The following is a 9,122-nucleotide window of genomic DNA, read 5'->3' on the forward strand; positions in this document are numbered from 1 at the left end:
GGTTAATTATGGTGTTAGGATCAGATCCCCCCTTATCCCCGGCATGTTCTAATGGTTAGTGTTGGTGTTAAGATCAGATCCCCCCACCCCCGGCATGTTCTAATGGTTAGTGGTGGTGTTAGAATCTGTCAGATTGACTTCAGTGGCTCCATTTTTCATTTTGATAACATAGAATTCCAGAACTTATAAAAATCTGAGAGATTTCTACCCCTTTGTAATATGCTAAGAACACAAAAGTAAATGGAAACCTCAGGTTAGTATTGTGTATTTGAATAAAATCTAGCCCACCTGAGGATTTTATTTTGTTTTTGAGACAGTCTCACTGTCGTCCAGACTGGAGTGCAGTGGCGAGATCTCAGCTCACTACAACCTCCGCCTCCTGGGTTCAAGCGATTCTCATGCTTCAGCTTCCCGAGTAACTGGGATTACAGGTGTGTGCCACTACGCCAGGCTAATTTTTTCTACTCTTAGTAGAGATGGGGTTTCACTGTGTTCTGGTCTCAAACTTCTGGCCTCAAGTGATCCACCCACCTCAGCCTCCCAAAGTGCTGGGATTACAGGCATAAGCCACCCCACCTGGCCCACTTGAAGATTTTTAGATGATGGTGTATTATTTATGCCACTTAGAAACGAAGTTTGTTTGTTTGTTTGTTTTTTCCATGCCCCAACATTACAAGACATAAGGCTTTTCTGAAACAATAGACTTTACTGGGTGAAGTATATAAAAAAATAGAACACATAGAACACAGAAGTTTGTTTAAATGCATTTAACTTCTCTTACATACGTAATTTAAACATGCTTTTAATTGCTAACTCAGTCATTTTCATAAGCAATCTCAGCTTTTCACAGGAAAATGAAGCTCAGAGTAAGAGCTATGAGAAATAAAACTCCCTCAAGGAAAGATGCTTTGATTTCTTTAAAGTCATTTCATTTTCTGCTACCAAAAGTCATTTCGGAGAGAGGTAAAATACTTATTTGCCATGAGTCAAGCTGAACATACTACACAGCTCAATTCCTACTTGAAATTCCAATAACAGCTTTGTGCACACAAATTCTTTTCTTAAAAGCAAAACAAAATACGTCAGGTCTGCAAAGATTCCGTTGCCACATTCTAGGATGCCTGCCCTCATTTTGTTCCCCAGAGCTTTTCCACTGACGACACTGGCTTTGCAGACGTTGCCTGGATTCTTCCCCAACTCAGCCTCTGTTGCGTTTTCGGAGGTTCTTGGCTTCTGGAAGCTACTCACATATTGTGGCCACTCTCCCTGACTTCAGAGCCACACTTGTCACCATCACATCACTCACAATGTGTCGCTGTCTCCTCAGCCACCTTCTCCTATCCCTCATGATCTTCTCTCCCTCCTCCTTTCCTTTGTTCCAGGCAACAACAATTGCTACCTCCAATCAGGTGCCATTCTCCAGCCCTGTTTCCCATTGGGGAAGCCCTGAGCAGAGTTCTTGGGAGAAAGAAACTGATTGGGTCACTTCACTTCCTCAAAGCCATGCTCGAGTCTTTTCTAGTTCTGAAGCAGGAAGACAACCTAGCAGAAAGCCATTTTTCTTTCCTGGGGCACCAGAGGCTGGCACTGAGGTGTGGAAGGTAGCCAGAACCTCAGGCAGGCCTGGAGCTGACGCCCAGGTGTGGAACTCTCAGCTAGGCCACGTGCCACTCAGGTCCATCTGAGGGACTGCAGGAAGAGGGTGCTGTCACCACCTCAGGGGATACCAGAAGTGGGGTGGCGTTTTCTCTGGCAGCAAAGGGGGCCGTTAAAGCCCAGGGGTGGTAGATGGTATGGCTGCACGCAGGATGGGGGTGTTTTGGGGAAGCATTTTTTGGGAGGTCAGCCCTTTAGACTATGGTGTGACTGACCTTGAGACAGCAATTGAGCTAATTTTTCAAAACCTTGGTCTCCAGTTAAAAAAGCAAAAATGTAAAGATCTTGTTCATTTTTCTCAGTGCCTCCACCTAGACAGAAGCACCTGCTAAAGAATACGGGAAATGTGCCCAACTGCCTGGACAGTGACTGACATGATGGAATCCAGAGATGTCCCCCAAGTGTCGCCCATGGGCAAGCAGTGCGTTTTAATGCTGCAGAAGTTGGAGGTGGAAGGAAGGGGTGGGGAAGTGAGGCCTCGGACCAGTTGGGAGCAAGTTGCCCCACTCAGCTCGACAGGCATTGGGTGGGGTCACCCACTTTGTCAGGCTCTGCCACCTGTCCCCTGAGCTTCTGCACAGCCACTAATCAGACTCAGGAACCCCCTCTGCCTTCTTTTCTTTTTCTATTTTCTTTCCTTCCTTCATTTATTTAGAGACAGGGTCTTGCTCTGTCTCCCAGGCTAGAGTGCAGTGGCATGATCATGGCTCACTACAACCTCGACCTCCCAGTCTCAAGCGATCCTCCCACCTCAGCCTCCCAGTAACTGGAACTACAGGTACAAACCACCACACCTGGCCATTAATAATTTTTTTTAAAAACAGGGTCTCACTATGTTGCCCAGTCTGGTCTCAAGCTCCTGGGTTCTAGCAGTCCTCCTGCCTGGGCCCCCCAAAGTGCTGAGATCACAGGTGCCCAGCCCCCCTCAGCTCTTTCTGAGCCTCCAGCTCCCTTTCGTCATTCCCCTCACTGCTTTCAAAATGCTTTTCACAACAGTTTTCTGCTGAAAATCCACGAATACTTTGCCTTTGCCTACAAAGCAAGTGACTAAAACTTGGTTGCCTAGCATAGGAAGCCCTTATTTTAGTTCTAACTACTCCTACGCCAACACACTCTGCCCTCCAGCCTAATGACTTGTGTCCTTGGCTGGCGTTAAAGCGGGCCCTCTCTTCTCTGCACTTGCACCTACCCGGTACCTTCACACTGGCGGCACCATGACTGTGTGTCCATTTTCTGCCTTTCCTCCCGGATTTTGAGATCCTTGAGGACAGGGGTGGAGTGTTACCCACATTGCTGACTAAGGAGGCACACAGGAGACCTGGTGGTATTGCAGGTTTTGTGCCCTTAGGCAGGTGAGCAGTGGGGGAGACCACACTCTCTAAGGCATGCAGGGCCAGCGCCTCTCCAGGGAAGAGGGCCAGAGTGACCAGGGCCTGGTTGAGGTGGAGCAAGTCTTTAGCAAACTCCTCCACCACACGGTGGGCCTGCTCCTCCTGCACCCCACTGGCAGCTCCCGAGTCCCGGTGACCAGATGGCTCAGCGTCCTTCTCCTGCATCCCGCCTCTGCCTGCCCATCAAGCTTCTGCTCAGTGACAGCTCTTCTGGGAGGCTTTCCTCTCTGCCCAGAGCACAGCTTCTCTACCTCGAGCTGCCAACGTTTCTCATGCCCTTTCTGCTTGGAAGAGGAGAGATTTCAAGACCCCAGGTCACTCCTTCTAGGTCACCGTCTAGCTTTTCCAGGAACAGGATCTCTGAGAAGTCATGAGCACATCAGACAAGATCTCTGATGGGGCTCTTAGAGCATTGGGATGTGGCATGTTCTTTTCAGAAGCAAGAGCCCTGGATTCTCTCGAGAACAAAGCTGAGGGTGCCTCAGACCTGGCCCTGGGCCTCAAAGCTACCAGAGATGGAGCAGCACCAGGTGTATCTGTCTCTGCCTCTCTCCTGCCCCCCTAACCCCTAACCCCCAACCCCCCGGTTCTTCAGCTTCTCTGGGCATACCTGCCTTCTTCCTCTCCCTTCCTTCTGGTCCCTTCCTAACCGCAGCTGGCTCCAGGCCAACTAGGGGCCTAACTGCCAGTTTTGAATGAAACTGAGTTTATCAGCTTAGCTGGCAGCCCCTGTCCCCAGCAGCCAACAGAGGCCCAGACAGAAGAGCACAGCTGGAGATCCACCTATGTGGGTCCCCTTGAGGCAGCCTCACTATCAGGGGTTGGATTGTTGGCAGGGCTACAATGGCACAACCACAGTGCCAAAATTTAAGAGTTTTTAGTACTTACAGACCCTGGTGGGGTACTTGGCACACCTGGAGGTTGCGTGCACACACACACACACATACAAGCACATGCATACACATGAAAGTTGGGGGGTGCAAACAGGGAAGGAGAAGGGATCCCCTTGTTTGAGCAGGGCCTTTATTGGGTCCAGGGCATTATCCAAACAGGTTTCCCACAGGGACCATTTCTTGGTGGGTTTCAGGCAAGCAAGCAAGAGTCCCAGGAGGCCACACTGTGACCTCACAAGCAGGACCCCCCGCCTGCTAGGTGGGAGAGGCGCCTCCAAGTTCTTATCTCTGGCCACCGGCTGGAGCCATTTGGGTGGGGCGGAGTACTTACTGGAAACCCCATCAAGGGAACTAAGCCCTGCTCCTGGTATGTGAAAGGTAAACTTATATTAATAACTGGATGCTGAGGCCACATAAAATTAGAAGCACTCCCTGTGCTCCCATTTCTCAATGCTGCCTTCAGCTTCTGCCCTGCTGCTAAGAGTGTTTTTGAGATGGAGCCTCGCTCTGTCGCCCAGGCTGGAGTACAGTGGCGCGATCTCGGCTCACTGCAAGCTCCACCTCCCAGGTTCATGCCATTCTCCTGCCTCAGCCTCCCGAGTAGCTGGGACTACAGGCGCTCACCACCATGCCTGGTTAATTTTTTTGTATTTAGTAGAGACAGGGTTTCATTGTGTTAGCCAGGATGGTCTCGATCTCCTGACCTCGTGATCCGTCCACCTCGGCCTCCCAAAGTGCTGGGATTACAGGCAGGAGCACCGTGCCTGGCCTGAGGGAAGATTCTTAGGTCAGCTGCCCCTCAGTCCTCAGCCATATAGAACTCAGAAGGGTGGGTCACAGGGCCCTGAGTTGGCGAAGGTGGCTGTGGAGGGTCTGCGTGATGCTGTTACCCCAATCCCTTTGGGTCTTGCACTCCTTAAAGATAGTCCCTTTTTTTTTTTTTTTTTTGAGACAAATCTTGGCCCACTGCAACCTTTGCCTCCTAGGTTCAAGCAATTCTCCTGCCTCAGCCTTTCGAGTAGCTGGGATTACAGGCGCCCACTGCCACGCCTGGCTAATTTTTGTGTTTTTAGTAGAGATGGGGTTTTGCCATGTTAACCAGCTGGTCTTGAACCCCTGACCTCAGGTGATTCATCTGCCTCAGCTTCCCAACGTGCTGGGATTACAGGCGTGAGCCACCGTGCCCTGCCAACGCTCCTTTACCTAATCTGGCCTATGTTGATCTTGGAGGGTGCAGTCTACGTCCTACCGATGCCCTGACCCCCATGCCTGCAAGAGGGCTGCAGGCTGGCAGATATGGGGAGCTCTGGCCAGGAGAGTGGCTTCTTCTCTGTTGCAGAGCCAATCGAAGCCTCCCTGGCAGCCCTGCTCTTCAACGGGCCCTCACAGCTGTCTCCAGGAAGACCCCCTTCCCAGAACTACTCTCAACCCTTTCCTCCTGCTTCCCGAACAATCAATCTATACATCTGGGGACATCAGGGCTTTGACCTGGAGATAAGCACGTGTGCTTCACACTCCCAGGCCAAGAGAAGGCTGCAGGTTGGCCTCTCCAAATTAAGATGACCTGGTATGCCAGTGTGGCTGAGAACCGACCATTGGCAGGGCTCAGGACAATGGTACAAGTGGATGCGTACATACCATATGTGTACATGTAGAAAAGTAATACATCAAGCTGATGAACTGCTAAATAAATCTGTTTTTTGCTTCTGACTGGATAAGCCTGTTTTCATAAATTCCATCAACATCCTACTGTAAACAGCCATCCCTTGGAAACCTCTCTGGCCTTGAAGTCTGTACCCCAAAGCTCTCTACCATCTGGACGTTGGACCTAGGGTAGAACTTCTTGAGTCCCAGAGGGCAGGCTTGGGGCATTTGGGCAGAGTTCCAGGGTCCCTGCACTTGGACCGTGGCCAGTGTAAGTGGACATGTGTCTGGATCAGGTGTCTCTCCTCACACTTGGATCATATCTGCTTACATTGGCCACATTCCAAGTGCGGGGAGACTCTCTTGCAGGCATAAGGCCCTGAAGATGCCTCCTTTGCAGGGACAGTGTCACCTGAGCAGGGCCACCATAGAGCCCTCTGAGGTAGAGGCCTGGGTCCTTCTTGCTCAGATCTCAGGGCAGTTCTTTTCGGTGTCGGGTTTTAATAATCTAGGCCAATATCTAATAATAAAAATAGTGAACATTATTGAGCACTAAGTCACAGATGTTTTAAACTCTTTGCACATGTGACTCGATTTATTCTCACAATTTCATGAGATGGACTATGATTTATATTCCTTCTAGAGAGCGGGGAACTTAGGAACAGAGAGTTTAAGAAAGTACCCAGGGCTTCGAAGCTGGTAGGTGGTGTAACCATGTTAATATCCAGGCAGCCTGTCACTGGAGCTCTGTTCTTAAACACTACAATATATACTGCTTTGTCAGTGTACCATATTAATAACTATGCCTAATCAATGTCGTTAATCACATTAACAGAATAAAGGGGAAAATATCAGGTGGTCATCTCAATAGATGTGGAAAAAGCATTTAATGCGATTTCATATTCCTTCATAAGGTGGAAGAAAAAACTGAGCAAATTGGGAATAGAATATAATCTGATAAAAGAATATAATCTTATGAAGATTATTCTACCATAGAACCTATAGCAAACTTTATACTTAATGCTATAAATTAAGTATAAAGATAATGGTGATACCACCATTAGCTGAAATGATACCAAAACCAGGAAAAGATACAAGAGAACTACAGACCATTCCTCGTGAACTTATACCCCCAAGTTTCTAACGAAATAATACAAATTAAATCAAGCAATATATTAAAAAAGTAATTATATGCCATGATCTAGTGAGGTTTATCCCAAAAATGCAAGGTGGGTTGAACATTAGAAAAAAATCAATGTAATTTACTGTATTAACAAATTAAAAAGAGAAAAACCATAAGATCATTTCAAGAGACATCTATTGAAAAGTTATTTGGAAGAATCTAAATTCTTGAAAGCTACTGAAAGCTGTAAACCCCTGAGAGCAGGAACAAAAGAGGGGTAACTGCTAATTCCAATTCTACCTAGCAAAAAAGAGAGAGAAGAGACAAATTATCAGCATCAGGAATGACAGAATTGATATTGCTACATATTCCATAGGTATTAAAAGGAAATAAGGGAATATTATGAGCAACTTTATGTCAATAAATTTGACAAATTAAGGGAAGTGAAAAAATTCCTTGAAAAACAATCAACTGAAGATTACTCAAGAGGCCAGGCATGGTGGCTCACACCTATAATCCCAGCGCTTTGGATTCCAAGGTGGGTAGATAGATCATTTGAGGTCAGGAGTTTGAAACCAGCCTGGCCAACATGGTGAAATCCCATCTCTACTAAAAATACAAAATGTAGCCAGGCGTGGTGGTGGGCACCTGTAATCACAGCTACTCGGGAGGCTGAGGATTTCTTGAACCCAGGAGGCAGAGATTGCAGTGAGCTGAGATCGCACGACCGTACTCCAACCTAGGAGACAGAGTGTGACTCAGTCTCAAAAATAAATAAATAAAGTAACATAAAATAGGCCGGGCATGGTGGTTCATGCCTGTAATCCCAGCACTTTGGGAAGCCAAGGCGGGCAGATCATGAGGTCAGGAGATTGAGACCATCCTGGCTAACACAGTAAAACCCTGTCTCTACTAAAAATACAAAAAATTAGTGGTGTGGTGGCGTGCACCTGTAGTCCCAGCTACTCAGGAGGCTGAGGTAGAAGAATGGTGTGAACCCGGGAGATGGAGCTTGCAGTGAGCTGAGATGGCGCCACTGCACTCCAGCCTGGGCGAGAGAGTGAGACTCCGTAAAATAAATAAATAAATAAATAATAAAGAAAGATTACTCAAGAAATGGACGACTTGAATAGCCCTGGATCTACACAGAAATTGAAGCTGTAGTTTAAAACCATTACACAAAGAAAAGTCGAGGTTCAGATAGTTTCACTGATGAATTCTACCAAACATTTAAGAAAATAATGAAACCATTTGATCCAAATTCTTTCCAGAATAGGAAAAAGTAGGGATACTTCCCAGTGCATTCTATAGGCCACTATTACCCTGAAATGATACCAAACCCAGAAAAAAAATAATAAGAAAACTACAGACCATTCCTCATGAAATTATACCCCCAAGTGTCCAACAAAATAATAGCTAATTGAATCAAGCAATATATATATAAAGAATTATATGCCCTGTTCAAGTGAGGTTTATCCCAAAAATACAAGGTTGGTTTAACATTAAAAAATATAATTTACTGTATTAACAAATTAAAGAAAAACCATATGATTATTTCAAGAGATATTAAAAAGTTATTTGGAAGAATTCAACATCCATTCCTGTAAAATATCTCAGCAAACTAGAAATATAAGGGAGTATCTTCAACCTGATAAAGAACATTATGAAAAAACTTACAGTCAACATCATATTTAATGATGAAACACTGAATACCTTCTCCCTTAGATCAGGAACAAGAGAGGAATGCTCACTTGTACCACTTCTACTTTCCAATGTGTTAAGGGCTCTAATCATTACAATGAGATAAGAGGAAAAATACCATCTGGATTGGAAAGGAAGAGGTAAAAAGAGCCCTTATTTGAAAACATACTTGACTATGTAGAAAATGTAACAGATCTACAAAATGTTATTAGAACTAATAAATGTAATTAGCATGGTTGCAGGATAAAATGTTGATATACAAACATAGATTGTATTTATTTTATTTTATTTATTTATTTTGAGATGGAGTCTTGCTCTGTCACCAGGCTGGAGTGCAGTGGTGTGATCTTGGCTCACTGGAATCTCTGCCTCCCAGGTTCAAACAATTCTCCTGCCTCAGCCTCCCAAGTAGCTAGGATTACAGGCATGCACCACCATGCCCGGCTAATTTTTCTATTTTTAGTAGAGACAGGGTTTCATCATGTTTGCTGGCTGGTCTCGAGCTCCTGACCTCAAATGCTCTGCCCACCTCGGCCTCTCAAAGTGCTGGGATTGCAGGCATGAGCCACTGTGCCCAGCCATAGATTGTATTTCTAAATACAATTAGAAATTAGCTGAACTTTTAGAAATACCATTTATAACAGCATCAGTACATATGAAATACTTAGGGATAAATCTGATGAAAACTATGAAAGTCCTATACACTAAAAACTA

This window comes from Piliocolobus tephrosceles, chromosome 9 (assembly GCF_002776525.5).
Source record: "Piliocolobus tephrosceles isolate RC106 chromosome 9, ASM277652v3, whole genome shotgun sequence".
Lineage (NCBI taxonomy): Eukaryota > Metazoa > Chordata > Mammalia > Primates > Cercopithecidae > Piliocolobus > Piliocolobus tephrosceles.